Raw genomic sequence first — 16,172 nt, 5'->3', positions numbered from 1 at the left:
CAAATAATAGAAATATGCGTAAATAAGTTGGTAAATATGTCAAATAAAATATCAGTTTGCTTTCTTTTTATTTCATATTCTGTTTTCAAAAATAAAACGTTAAAAAACGATAAAAAACAGATAAAAACCACTCTGCTTACAAAGATAACGGCTATCAGCATAAGTCAACTTGCACTTGACACCATGACTTAGTGGCTGGGTTTTGTTGCAATAACACAGAAAAACGTAGTTTGGTTCAAACCTGGCTACCAGAGATTTGTTTCTTTCAAAGAAAATGATGATAATTTATCAAAAAAAATCATTTTGCTCCAGATTTTTGGGGGGGTCCAGTCCCCCCCGTCCCCCCCGGGATTTACGGCCCTGTAATTGATCATTTACCTAAACAGAAAAGACAGGTCTGAACGAGAGAGAAGGAGAGAGAGTCCATTGCTAATCTGTGCCTTGCCCCTCTTCGAGGTCATGTCTAAAATTGTGCCTAAACCAAAGTTGGTAAACTAGCCATCTTTTGGTCAAAATGTGACAAATTTGGCTGAAATTGCAATTACTTGGCCGAAACTGAACTTGTCTGGTCGAAACCAAAAACTTGGCTAAGTTTTGGCCAATTTTCGAAATTCTTAACTTATAAATTTTTTTTAATCTTTAAAACGTTATCTTCACCCCCATGACACAATTGTTGATGACAGTCTGCATCGCAAACCCCTTGCCATGACAATTGTAAGACCTTCTTTGGCATTCTCTTGTTTTGGTTTTGGGCAAGCAATAATCTTTCAAGAAGGAGAGATGCCTTCGAAAAAATTGAATCTCGGTTCCCTCAGACTAGAAATGTCTTTTCGTCTTGAATAAATTTCGTCCAGAGATTGTTCTCGGCCAGACCATACTATTGCTCTTTAACCATCCGTCTATTGTTCTATAACCATTCGTCTATTTTCAGCATTCTATTGTTCTATTGCATTGATACGTTTTCGTGAATCTTTTCACAAACGACATATTCTTTACAACCTTTGACTTCATTAAATCTTGAAAATAACAATACAATCACGTTATCTACAAGTGTAATTGAAAACGTTTATAGCTACAATCCCGGACAAAAATGTTGAGACAAAATGCAATTTTTGTAATTTTCTACTTTACTTTGCCCCTGTAAATTCGAATCCCTCCTTGTGTTCCCCCCCCCCCCCGTCCGAAGCAATGTTAGATTTGTAGTTCTATCATTTCTCCTTGAAAATCGTGCGTTCAGCATTGAATTTGGGGAGGGGGGAGGGAGTTATATTTTAAAGAAAAGTGAAAATAAAAGCTTTCCCTGGAAAAGTCTCAACCATTTTTGTCCGGGATTGCAGTTAAAATTACCCAAAATTGGTTCAGTTTTGAAGCCCTTATACTCGGTGCAATAGAACAGCCTCTGACAACCAGCTATAAGAGGTTCTTTAAGATAAAGAAGCTTGCCACTTTCTAGACCAGATGAGATGGAATGTCTAACGCAAGCAAAACATGAATGTTTGAAGAGAAATAACCACAAGCTAGTTTCCACTAATGTCTACTGTATGAAAATGTGCAAAGGAAACTATAAGATTTTTTGGGACTTTGAAATTCCATGCCAAAAGTTTGTTGAAGGTAAAAGGTCGGAAATGGTGATAGTTGTGAAGGGTACCAAAGAATGTATGATCAATGACACTGCTTGACCAAGGAGCGCTAGGGTTAAAGACAAAAACATGAAAAATGATAAAGTACAAAAGGTTCAAAGTCGAAATTGCAAGGATTACTGTGTTTGAGAAAATTATTTCATCCTAGTTGTAGTTGGAGCTTAAGGTTGTCTCAATATTGTCTGAACATCGTGAAAAAACGAATGCACTACTGGGAAGGGCAAGTATCTCTAGAAAAGTGGTACCATATGCGTCCCATGAAGTTTGATGTTCTATCTATTACTAAGCAAAAAAAAATGGGAAAAATTTTATTGCGGCTTTCTGAGACGATAAAATAGGAAAATAAGCATACATTTCTATATAAATCATCAGCTTTATTTATTTTTTAATGCTTAACTTTGGCTTATGCGAATTTCTGCTATGCATATTCTCATAGCCTTTTTAATAAACTTCGCCTAGATGTTGACTTATTGGAGAAGGTTCCAGACCAAAGGTGACTCAGTATGATTAGATTCAGGCTTCTCTAACCTAAATAGAGTATTTTGAAACACCGTAGATCGATTAATCTCATCTGGAAGTAACTAAAATTGCATCATTTTGCAATACCAAGTAAGGTTGAACTCCGAATCAACTATATTGAAGCACGGCTAGATTATTCTGTAGCTAAATTCTCATTTGCACTTCATTTCAATACTGGCAATCGCTTTGCTTTCCATTGATATTTCACAATTAGATTCAATGACCCCTTTCTAAATAATTCCTTTAACAAGCAACAGGGAATTTCTACCATGTTTAGTAGCAGAAAGGCACGATGCAAACATTTTCCATTATTACAAGCATTCATATTTTTGCTGCATTTTTTCCTTTTTCTTCAGTTGGTACACTTTCAGTTTTTCCCATTTGTAGTGTATATGAAATTTCCCCTTCGTATAGATTGGCGTACAATCTTTTGATAAAAAATTCGAATTCGTTGGTACAAAACGTTTCTAACGTACTAGTCAGAGTGTAATGGTAACTGCGACATTCATTTATTCAATGTAATTATCTTCCTTCCCTCAGTGTTTCAAACTTTCAAGCAACCATCAAACGTCTTTGATCAGACATGCTTTTATTTCAGGTGCAATTTCAACAATCGGTTTTTGACAGAGCTCTTTATTGTTTGCATTTAGAGTGTTTATCATTTTTCAAGGAGAGGCGCAATTGCCACTTCAGCACCGTTGACCTTCCTTTGTTTAAACCATAATATTAAAGTCAGACTGGATCTATCAAAAATAAACACAGCAGCGAAAACTGAAGGCCTTTTTGAATAGGAGAAACTAGCAAGCTAGTAACGTGGTCAACAGTTTGCTGATGTTGAGCGTGAAACTCAGAGTAGCAACTTAAAACAGTCTTGTTCTATACACCAAATAGTAAACAAATAGCGTAGTAAAAATTAACAAAGCCAATCACGACCTGTAGACAGAAACCAGTAACCTGGATCAGGGGACGGAGGGGTTGGCTATTCTCCTCACCTTTTTCCAAAGTGTAATAAATTAAGAAATTAAGAAATGGATCACGAACCAAACCTCTTTTTGTTTGGTTTTAGCCCCCCCCCCCCACTTTTACCAACACTCCGGGCTGCCTGACAAAGCGGCCTTTCTCACTGGTTTTTCGATAATGAACGTCTTTAAAACACCTCTAATGATCTGATAATATTTGTGTATCAAACTGATTGTTTGACAATTCAATTAAAAATGCAATGAATCATTGATGGCAGTACACGTTCTAAGTTTGACTTAAGCAGATTTTTTAACCACCAAACGCACGTAGAGGAGATAAGACATCGGAGCATCTAACCATTTTTGTTTGATATTTTTTGTCTAACGCACAGGCAAAAGTTTCTTTCAGATTTTGCACAAGATGCAGAAGAATGGAATCATTATCAGTTAACTCTAAGTTATATTGTCAAAGCAAAAATATAATATCTGATTCTCTTTCAACGAAACCTTAACAGAATACATCATCAACGAAATCCTGATGTATCTCCATAAAATGATTGATTTTGGGTATTGAAAAGCAAACTTTATCAAATCTAAAGGGTTTTTTTCCATTCACTATTACTTGCATGTACGTTACCAAAAAAGACAGATATAACTTGCTAAGTTGCTCACAGTAACCTTGAGCGATAATATGTTATCAAATCCTGTTTTTGTTCTTCCACTAATTCAATTCTGACGTGTTTTCTCCAAATTAGGAATGATGTTCAAATTCTAGGCCTAAGTAATGCTATATCCCACTAACAAATCCCCAGAAGGTATACAAATGCCCAATTAACTTGCAAATAGAATCATTTTGGCTGGTTGAATAAGCAAATATATTAATTTTAAATGCAAATTTTATGAACTGCCTAAAAGTGATGAATTTTAACCTATTCAACAAAGATCGATTGATATTTTTTAGTTTTCGGAATTCTCACACTGAGGTTTCGCCAATTAACACATATAAGCGCAAATAAACGCAAATATGAAAAGATGAATGCAAAGATATCATGCAATCGAATAAGACAATGACAGTGCAACTGGCATATCAATGGCACAACCTTCTTGAATTTGATCAAATGAATGTCTATTTTGCTAAACACTATTCCACATCCAATCGTTCATTGAGAAAATACAATCATACTCAAGTCATTTTTTATATTGTATTAAGCAAGCTTTGAAAAGACTAACCAACTAGTAGTTATTGTCTCTTTTGATTACACCGTGGAGTATGAAAATGACAGATCTGTATAAGTTTCTCAACAATGTCATTCACTGATAATTATCTGGTTGCATCTTTTATCATCTCAAACAGATCAGGCCTTTTACAGCTCTCCTAATGAAATTTAGGTTACTTTACTAAACTATCCGTGCTTACAGAGGGCAAAAAAGATAGATTCAACAGCAAAAAAGTTGAATTTATGAAATTTCATCAAATTCAGCTGAATAGGATAATCTTTTGCTTTGGAATCAATTTAGTGTTTTCTTAAAACACATGATTTTCAAACTCAGGCTATGATTAATTTTAATTAATTTATCTTCAAAATTTATAATTCGAGTAGAATATGAAGATAAGATAGCATGTAAGATAGCTTTTTAGATCAGTTGACCGATAAATTGCAATAAGCGTTAAACTCGGAGTCTCAACCATCCTGTTGAACACACTAACGCATGAATACTATATAAATAAAAGATAAAATGAATAATAATAATAATTTTTTAAACATCTTATTTTCATTGAATACATTTCAAATTTACAATTATACGACTCACTTTTACAGGCATCGTATAATTGGCTTATCTGCATTACTATATTTATATTTATTCCATTTTCATTCATTAGGTTTATCAGTGGTTGATACTTATTTCATTTTTCTCGGTAGGATGTATCAAAGCAGATAGTGACTTCAACAATTTCACATTCTCTCTTGTTCATTTTTATCTCTAGTATATCAGGCTTCCTTTGGTTTAGCTGTCACAATGCATTTCTGATGTGTGGAAAAGCTGTTTCTACCACTTTGTTGACAAATAACGTTGATGTTGAATTCTATTTTTAGATTTTTTGGCATAAGAATTCTACGACCCAATCGTGCCTTCGCGATTATAAATCTTTGTACTTTCTGCAGGAATTCATTAAATGTGCCATTGATTCAGTACTTTCATTACACATTGAACATCTTTTATCGTGACCCTTATTCCACATATGAATTTGCTGATTACAAGGAATTTGATTCATGCGTGCACGTAGAATAAACTTGATTAAACTATCAGAGAGTTTCCATCCGTAATAAATTTGATGCAAAATTTTTTGTCTATATTCTCAATTGCTATAAAACTTCCTTGCATGCGGAGCTCACAGCTTTTAATGATATCCTGTTTCTCCAATTCCCCCTCGATTTCTCTTTTCAAATCTTTCCTATTCAACTCCTTGCCATTACCGACAACAGCAGCAAAACCATCCTTGAAGATAACTGATCCATTAAACTTGTTAGCATGAAAAAGTAGATCTGGCAAATCAGAGTTCTCTCCATATGTTTTTGTCTTCGATAGTCTTCGGTTGGCATCTAATGCATAACCCAGAAAATTAGTTTCGCTATTTGTCTGTCTAACACCACGTGATTTCATGTCTGATTCCAAAGATTTTCTTGCCAGATACCGTATGTTCTTCTCATCGTGGTTCAACATTTTCATCAATTTAGATAAACGTGTTGCCCTATATACGTTTGAAGGTCTCTTTTTCCCCAGGCCCTCAAGTAGTCTGTTGACGAAAAATATCTTGTCACTGCTCTTGGGATATAAATCAAACATTTCTTTAACGGTTTTCGTAATCTTTGCATCCAGTTCTTCAAGCTGTTTTTCTTCTACCTTTATGTTTTCAAAGTGGTGTGAAATCTTTGCTAAAGCCATGTTATTGAAAGCACTGAGTTTTAAAGGAATAGGGAGTGTACATTCCTTGATTTTACCAATTATATCTTTGAATTCTTTGATGAAATCCTTAACTTGTTTTTCGTCTTCGCCTGCTATGGTAAACGATTTGCCAAGATATTTATACGATTCGGACCTCTTGTATGTTGCTATTGTATCTCCTTGAACTTTAATGGCTGGCTTTTTGTCACCTTTTCCCTTATACCAATTGTTACCCGACCTTCGCTCATAATATAACGCACACTTAGATGCCTTTACTTTCAAACCAGCTTGAATAATAATAATATTATTATTATTAATTATTATTATTATTGGTGGTCAACAAGGTGGACGTGTCGTGAGACGCTCCTTCTTTTGTGATTCATTTAATGGTAATCCGTCGTAGCTGCCGCCGAAAATGCTGTCTTGTACATCACCAGAATCTTAGCATAAAGTGCAATTGATACAGAAACTGAAGAATTACGCGAAAGATGCCATCAAAGCAGGGAAAGTCATACGTCTTGAGCGCGAGACATTGCATGGATTAGGCCACTTGATGAATTTGCCAGAATCACAAGTTTAAGCTACTGTGGGATTTTATAATTCAATGTGATAGGGTTGTTGAAGCAAGAAGGCCAGACATTGTTGTTGTTGACAAAAAAAAGAAGATAATCGATATTGCCATTCATAGTGATAATAGGGTAAAAGATAAAGAACAAGAAAAAATTGAGAAATATCAACCATTAAAGGAGCAAATCGGAAATCTGTGGAATATGAAGAAGGTGACAGTCATCCCTGTTGTGATTGGGGTATTAGGATGTATATCATATTGTTTTGAAGAGCACAATGAAAAGATCGGAATTGATGTAAAGTTTCAGGTGATACAAAAGACAGCACTGCTAGAAACAGCCAGGATTTTGGGACAGACATTGTCTATGTAATTTACTCGAGATGACAGTATGGGACCTTTGTCAGCTTGTTGCTGACTGCTCCCTCCTCTATTATCCGGATCAATTAACATCTAGGTGTCTGTGAATCACTTAATTAGCCATAATAATAACGATAATAATAATAATAATAATTAAAATATACATGTTTATACAGGGTAACCTTATCAGTACAAGAAAGTACTGTTATTAACAAGGGCCTTGTTAAATATTAAAATGTCATAAAGACATAAAAAGTAATCCTAATACAACCGATTGACGTAAGTTTATACAAAAAATTAAGATACTTTATCCACATAAATATGTATCATCTTAATCATAGTATTTCTTGAGTCTCGATGTAAAAAGCACAATAGAGTTTAAAGAGTAAATCTCCAGGGGAATTTCATTGTAGCACTCAGGTCCTTGAAACAGGAATGATTTTCTTGCAGCTCCTTAGCAGTGGTAATCGAAGGGCTGCGTTGATATTTCCGGTGTTGTAATTATGGCTTATTTCCGCCGCGTATGATGTGAACGCTGGAATACCTGTCACTTGTATGCACTTGATGATTTGGCATGCTACTTTCAATTTCTTTTGATTTAGGGTGCTACGGAATCTGTTCTCTCTACCTTCAATTGTTTGGTAGTAAATAATCTTATGTGCCTGGAGTTTTTCAAACTTCTATGCCAATGTGTCTGAAATCTTGAAGACTGGTATTGAACAGTATAGACTCGTTGGCAATACATGTGCACTGTTACTGTAAACTGATTTAGCAGCAGCATACACCGACATTGATTTTCTCATTCGTGCTAAAACCTTGATTCGAGCTGTAGCCTTTTTAAGCACGTTATATATATGGTCATTCATGTTCAACAAAGGATCCAAGTGCATTCCTAGATACTTGTATTTAGATGTAAAGTTTATCATTTGACCTGATAAATAAAAAAAGGACAAGACGAAAAAAGCAATTAGACGAGAAGAGCAGAGAAAGACCACTGAGCGCTGTAATGGAGAAGCAAGATTGAGAACATTCGGGCATATATTGCGGGTACCAACAAGCCCGTCATGTCAACAGTCTATGAACTACAACTTTGAATGTCCACCTAAAGCAGAGAAATGCTGTGAAAGAAACAGAATAACTCTGCCTGTATTGCTTGACAATTAAATCGTAGAAACAGTAAAATACCATTAACGATTGCAGATAAGACATTTTAAAACAAGAGAAGACCTTAACATCGGGCGAACGAACGGAATGAACGGAAAAACTTGACGTATCTAATTGAAGTGTTGCGCAATCTGGACAATGATATAATTTTAAGCTGAATGGGCACAGAGAGAGAAAGAGAATGCAAAAAATATGAACCAATCATTATTTTGAAATGATTTTCTAGAAAAAAGGTTATATAAGCTGTCGGCTATTAGCTATCTAAATAACGTCGAGAAATTGTATTTAAAAATTGCCTCGAAAAGGATGGTGCCAGATGGCATCCGAACAGCAAATACTTTTCCATTACAGCGTTATCCAAAACAATAGAACGAGGCAGATTGTTATAGTGATTTCAGAATCAAGCCTTCAGACTCGTGTCTATGTCGATGATTCAATTCGTTGGGAAACATCTGGTCAAGTTCCAAGCAGGCGCGCTGCATTATTTTAATCGAAAGAATTAGCATTGTTTTTCTTTAAATATTCATTAAACCGCCCTGGAAGCGGATATATCTGAAACAAAGGTTTAGGCATTGGGCTACGAGCCTTTTTCAAACTGATTTCCTCTTCAGAGAATTATCTAGCCAAAGATTGCGTGTTTTATTGAAGCAGCAGCTTCGTCACCGCATAAAGATGCACCGATTTTTTGATTGAAAACTGCGGTTCTTTGAATTAATCTTTAAAGGCATATTTTTTTCGAGTTTCTTCTTTTCACAGAATTGACAAAACGTAAGATCTCCCTGTCGAAAACTTCACAATTTTCAAATAAGCTTTAAAGCTTTCCAAAAATTTTAAAATTGAAAAGCAAAAACTGGAGACTGGTGTTCATGCTTTCTGCACAAAACCTATTTGTTTACAAAATGGAAGCTTTTTCTTGACATCAACATCAACGCAAGATGCCATACAATGATGAAACCAACGCAAGAAACCAACCTGTCGTCGTCCAATGAAGATACTTTCAGATTGTCCTGTATCTTGTTTACTTTTAGAAGCTTCGCAGTTAACATAGACTAATAAGGTCTAAAAGACCAAAGATTCTAAAAATCCCAACATTTGAAACAAACTGCAACAATTTTCTTAAAATTGAAAAAATGTTCGGCAGTTTTTTGGGTAGAGCAGTGACTTTTTGTATATTTATATCGAGAAAGCAAGGCAAAAGTGCTTAGGGATCTTGCCGAGAGCCATATCACTTCAAAAATCTTCGAAAAATCTTTAAAAATCCTATTGTCTTTAAAAGTCCTTTACGGTATTTGGATAGAGTGATATACCTCACGGCTATTGCTTTATAAAGGCAGATTTTGCCGAAATAAATGTCTCAGCGAATTTGCAGAGTAACAAATCTGGGCATAGGCAATTTAGGTTAGCAATTTTGCAGCGAATTCACATAAAAGTAGGATTGATTTCAACTTTGACATGGTGAGCATTGCTCTCACCCTCTCCCCCTAAATAATTTTCCAGCAAATCTGAATACAGCAAATTTTACTTATGTCTTGCATTCAATAACTTCAAACTTGAAAATAGTACAGAATAGCATAAGTAAACCATAAATGAAGTACTTTTCGTCTGGCAATCTTTAGAGAACAGCAAAAACCCGTGTATTAGAGCCTGGGTATTAAGAACCTGTTATGCTAAAATTTCATATTTAGGCCTCCTTGACATAAGAACCTTTTTTCAGGCTAAAATTCAAGCTAGGTTCTTACCAGTGTAACTGCTGTAAAGGTTTCTAGTAGGAATCTATCAAAGTACCATTTATCTAAAATAAACTTGGCAAAACAACTTTTCATTGAAGCCAAAGTACAATACTGTGTCTATTATATCCGCCATTCCAAAAAACGTCTTAACATTCTTAATATAATTAAACTTCAGCATTTGCAAGTACAAAATTTGAATTTCATTTATTTCAAGTTTTCTACATAAAAACCTTGTTTTCTACGTAAAAGTCGAATCTTTTGATTCATGATGCATTTAGCGGCGTTTTTTTAAGATGAAAGCAAAGTTTACTTAGGAGTGAAGCAACCTTCTTGGGACGGAAGAACATGGACATTGTATTCAACCAGAACCCATGCACTTTGACCCTAATACGGACACATTAATTAAATGACCTTGGCTTGCTCGTCTGCAAGAAAATAACGTCCAATGTCAACAACAATTTCATTGACAATTACATCCATAATCATTGCCCGTCTGCTCAGCTAAGCACAGTATTTTAGTATTATTTTACACAAAGCCATTTCAGTTATCTTGCTTTCAAACTCCTCCCATTTGTATGGCAAACAAAAAAATCAATATACCAATAAGATTCCATGGCTGCTCGCTAGCTTCCTATTGAAATCTCCACAAGCGTTGTCTATATCTACAAAATTGAAAACTTTTATCTTAATTATACCTTTTTAAGCAGGTAATTTGTTTTGGCACTTGTTCTTCAATGAACCTTTCTTGATTACATATCAAATTGTCTTTAGATTTCTCTATAGAATCTAAGCATTGATTTCATTTTTCAAGTTTCCATGGGGGGTATAAAATCAAACATGCAATTCAGAAGAAATCCCATGGAGATGCAAAGCAGTAGACCAATATTCTTAAAAAATGACTTCAGATATTTTTGTAAGTTGCAAATCGGGATTTCCACAAGAAGTGCAGAACAGCGTCAGCAATCTTGAAAATCTTTCATTGACCATATCTCGTCCAATTTTGAACATATCTAACCCATTTTTCACAAAGAGAAGCATTTCTTGCCGTTCTTATAGATTAGGTGGCCAAATTTTAAAAGTGTATTCTTGATGACGTCACACTTCGGTACTCTATATCAGCCTCCAATACTTTGCTATTTGAAGGTCAGGCCCAGGCTCCCACAATAGAACTTTACCAATTCAAACAAATTATTATACGGCTTTGAATAAGAATAAAAGTAATATGGTTTAGAAATTATCATTATTAAAATGATTTTATTAATATTAAATATTGATTAATATTGTCAATATTAAAGTAACATTGTCAATATTAAGTAATATTATTAAACTGACTTAGAAATATCTACAACTGGTTTTATATTTTCTATCGTGTTCTTTCGGACCCTTATTCTGACATTTTATACTCTGAGGAGTGTCTCTCGAAAAAGCCTTTACTTAGTGTGTTGTGAAATGTTTGCTTTTTTGTTCAAAGCCATTTTAAGTACTGTATCGCCTAAAAATTGTCCGCAAAAGCAACCGGAGAAACCGACCAGCAGAGGCTAAGGGGCCATGCCACCCCTTTTTTCATTGTTCGCTAAATACAGCAAGTCAGATACAAAATCTTTTTGTGACTAGTTCATAAGTTGTCCCCATGCCACTTTTAGAGATAAATAAGCCGACGTTGCGAAGTACTGAGAATGGGTTGATATAGGTGTACAAAGGTGTACCTTAAACTTTAAATGTGCTAAGCACCAATTGTAGCCCTGCAGAGTGCTGGGAAATTGATATTTGGTGTTAAAAACGGCATTAATGATAACATCTGTTGATGACTGCGCTTTTTAGAGCCTTTCGTGAAGTAAGAAAACAAGGATATATTAAGGCTGGGCGACTGATGAATTGAAATCATTTGAAAAGATGTTGTTATGAGTGTTGTCTTCATAGAAACCACAACAACGCAGTGCTTATCAGAGTGACTCTGGTCAATGAAAAGCCTTGTAAGCCGATTAAAGGCTTTGCTTCGATTCAAACAATACAGATCCCAGCGAGAGCAGCGCCGACTGTAAATGCTTTAGAATTAACGAACAAGGAAAAACCTGCCATCGGCATGTAATCTTCCCTTGGCTGTCTAAGGATACACCGAAGAATTTCAGTATGACAATCTTCAAATGAAAGCCTTTGAAATGAACGGAAAGGTTAGACAGGACGCTAGCTGAATCACCTGGTCCTAGGAAATTAAAAGTTTGAATGCTTGCCATATCATTGATCACAAGGCTTTTAAGAACATAGAATGACATGAAATGACGCTTGTCGTTATACCTTGAATCGTATGAATTTTTCTAAATGCCACAATTTCACAATGTCTACAAGATCATTAGCAAAACAGACAATTTGTTTAGGATAACTGCTAGTAATTATAGCAGAGAAAAACCGTTGCCATCCTATTGATTGTTATTGCTCAAGATCGAAACAGATACTGTCAGTAAAATAACCGTTAAAACTGAAAAATTATAATTGACTGAAGTGAATATCTAGATAAAAAATCTCGAAATAAAATTAAATAATTACATTGCTAACATATAAGTTTATAAACTACAGCACCTCACGTTGTCAATGGTAACCTTCTAACTTTTCAAGTTGACAACTAGTCATGAAAATTCTAGTTTGCAACTGGAACATTGGAATATAGTCATTTGGGAAAGGGCATCCAATCAGTCGAGGGTGTATCACTCAAACAGCGTACAAGATTTTTCAAAAACGATAGGATTTTCAAGGATTTTAGGGGAGTTTTTTTAACAAAAAAAGGATTGATGCCAAAGGTGTACGAAAATTCTGTGGAGTGATATGCCAGTCGCAATCGATAATCATTGAGTTATTGAACTAAACGATATAGCTCTCCAAAATTCAGGATGACCTGGAAACTCCTTCATTGTAAAATTTCACTCGATTTGATTCAATTAACGCCCTTCATGTGCTATCTTGCTATTCAATCTCCTATCTACCAGAACAATGTTCCCTGCTGGTCCATCTTCAAATTCTAAATGAATAATTATAAAATAGGTAGATGACCTTATGAAGAGAATGCAAGAGCATTGTCTAGTTCTTCTACTTCAAATTTTCTTTATCTATTAGCCACTCCTTTGTACTTATTTATCAGGAAACCAGAGTAATTCGTCAATCTTGACAGTTACCATTGGTACTTTTTCACACATTATTCACAATGTACGCCTACAAAATATGGCTCTTATCTGCTAATCATTTTTCAGCTTGCAAAACAGCATAGGAGTTTTCTAAACCGTAAAATAAGCAAAGCTATGAAGCCCCAGGGAAGTTGCTTAATTTATACGGGGAGGTCCGCCCGCAGTTATCACAATTCACCCTACAGTATCAAAAACAGAGACCCAAAAGTATCAGCCAAAAAGTGCGGATAAGACCCAAAGGCATCAAAATACAAATTGTTGTCGCTGAATATACTGTGACATATAAGAAACCATTAGACACAGTAATTTAGACTGTGTCCTACAATAATCAGTTAAAACACATCTGTTTTTCTATTCCCGTTATGATATTGTTATGTGTTAGTTGAACCCATAAGAATCAAAAAGAAATATTGTTAAGTCAGATACCCAAAAGTATCAGATCACAAAGAAAATTCTTACCCATAATGCTCGGATGGCCCCCCTCCTCCCGTATTTAAGGATTTCAAATGACCTCTTGGGTGTTAAGCCAACTCACAATTGGAAAGGAGCAAACCTGTTTTCAAATCAAGATATAGCTTACGCATACCATATTCTTTCACAATTCTTGTTTCCAATTTACCAAGCACGCGGGGCATATCACTCCACGAAAATCTCGTCCGCCTTTGGCAAAAATCCTTTTGTTTTGGAGGCAAATCTACCAAGATCCTTAAAAATCCTATTTCTGTTAAAATCTCATACGCTCTTTCTGAACTGGCTGACGGACTGGCTTGAAATATTGGGGATGTAGCACCCTTACCCTCTAATTTGTGCCTCTGATGGTTATCTGCTAGAAATTCTTTGGAACATTTTTATGAACTTGTTAAATGGCGAGGAAAGAGATTTCCTAGGAATTATTTTTTGCATCGGATTCAATGGAGGTTTTCGCATATAGATAAACGACGAAATTTTTTTAAATCAGGTATTTTAGAAAAGAAATGGGAGCCTGAATAAGATTACTATAATATCTTAGAAAAACGTGTTTTGATTATCAGGGTTTAAAAAATTACGTAGTTCTTCCATTTCTCAGTTGCAAAATATTCTCTCTGCGGATAAACGTTCATTTTACAGCTTGTTCCAAAGTTGAAAACTGAAAAATATTGCATCAAAATATTCCAGCAATATTTAGGTTTGACTATGTTCTGTTGCATTAAAACAAACTTATCAAAACCAAACCAAACTCTTGTTGCAGCGTAATTTCCAGAGAAATCTGAGTTTCATCTGCTTTTAGACTGGATTAATATTTTGTGCCATACGATTTTAGATTGCTTAAAACTATTCAGTAGCAAGTTGTCAAGCAGAATTTTCACTATAATGCTAACATGCTTTGATTTAAAACAGAAAGCTTTTTAGCCTTCTGTTAGCACAGAAAACCATTAACAGGGTTGTCAGAAGCGGATTGTTTGGGAGCCTCGTAGATATTTCCAAGAAATGTTCTGTTCCTTAATTTTTCTAGATTTCTATTGTTTGGGGTTATTATTCTATCCATTTGTCTGAACCAATGAGAAAGTGCATCATTTGGGCATGCGCATTAGGGTGAAGGTTTTTGGAACGAATTAACTACCCATATACAGCACTCTAGAGATTGCTTTCTGATGGGACATATATAGAAATGGCGTTTAGAAAGCTTTTCTTGTTTCAGCGAAATATCCCCTTCTTTATAAGGAACGAGTACTGGGCAATCGGAAAAATTAAGAAGCAATTGAATTTTGAAAATGCCCAGAAGTCAATAATTTTGTGAAACTCCATCATCAATATTGGCTGGTTAGCATTAAAATTGAGACTCGCCAGCAGAGACTGAAAATAAACCTCCCTCATGTAAGTGCAACATTACAACGGAAGAGAATTTCTTGACACAAATGTCATAAGCATTAGAAAACAATATAAAAAATGACGATTGTAGCGAAAAAACTCTCCAAAAGATTTCTATTGGGAAATTTCAACTAGAATAAAAAACATTGAAAAAAGAAAACAAATGTTGAAATTAATGACGTCATAACTCTAAGGAAACAACGAGAATTGAAACTTCCAAAGCGTTCTTACTAAAGTATTCAACTTCGTTTCTAATAAAGAAAAATGATAGTAGTGACGAATGTACTTAAGTAAAAACGATTGCAGTACTGCTTTAGATCGTATTATTTCAGGATAACTTTCTGCGATAACTTTCTGTTACTATACACGGTTATCATATTAACATAGTATTTAGAGGAGGCAGAAAATCATTGTTATTGCACGTAATTCTAATTGACAACTGCACAAACCATTCTTTTAGAGTAATCAGCTTACAATCTGTTTGGCTGTAAACAAAAAGCTAATTTCCTAATGACATTCTGGGCAACGGCCTCTCGTTATCTTAATAAAATCAGTCTTACTATTAACAATATCACGTCAAGTCCTTGCCTTAGCCAACGCACAATGGATAATGAAAGATGTTTTGTAAATTGCAATTTAGATAAATCTTTTAGCTATTTAAGCATTGTTAGCGTACAGTGAGAGCTAAAGCACATATTCAAAGATTAGACGATCCCATGGTTATAATTGATTTCAAGGGTGGTTTGATTGTGGTTCTTTATTAATCTCGTTTTGATGCTTGCGATTACTTTAATATAGTTAGTAGAGTTATATTCTTTCGACGGGAAATCGAAAACGTTTTTCGGGAATTAAAACGTTTTCATCTAGATCCTGAACAGAATTCACTAGCCAACGGTAATGATGACACCGACAAACAAGGATATTATAGGCCTTGTGTCCTCGCAACCCTCAAAACCAGAGCTTTGTTTGAGCAAGGAAGCAGATCAGAGTGTTATCGCCGCCTTTATTCCTAATAAAAGATTAGCTGTCCGCACTAAACACTTTCATTTTAGAATAGAAAGGATATGAGGTCAATTCGGTCTTGCATATCGATTATGCTGTGATATGAGGGAGGATGCAGTGCTTTTAATAACTTTACTATACGCTCACCAGTTCCTTCTCAAGTGTCCATGGTTTGCAATACATGCCTTGCAATTTTTACTAAAGTAATTTTATTTAGCTTTCAAACATTAAACATTTTAATTTCTAATCAAATCCAAGAAAAT

General features: G+C 35.0%; 1 long non-coding RNA gene across 1 annotated transcript in view; it reads left to right on the top strand.

Moving 5' to 3' along the window:
- The window catches only part of LOC148960138 (uncharacterized), a 34,308-nt gene that overhangs the window by 10,579 nt on the left and 7,557 nt on the right, over positions 1-16,172 (top strand). The window lies entirely within an intron of this gene.

This window comes from Rhopilema esculentum, chromosome 6 (assembly GCF_057945365.1).
Source record: "Rhopilema esculentum isolate cy_ngs chromosome 6, ASM5794536v1, whole genome shotgun sequence".
Lineage (NCBI taxonomy): Eukaryota > Metazoa > Cnidaria > Scyphozoa > Rhizostomeae > Rhizostomatidae > Rhopilema > Rhopilema esculentum.
Note: the sequence above shows the minus strand (reverse complement) of the source record. Positions and strands in the feature narration are given on the sequence as shown.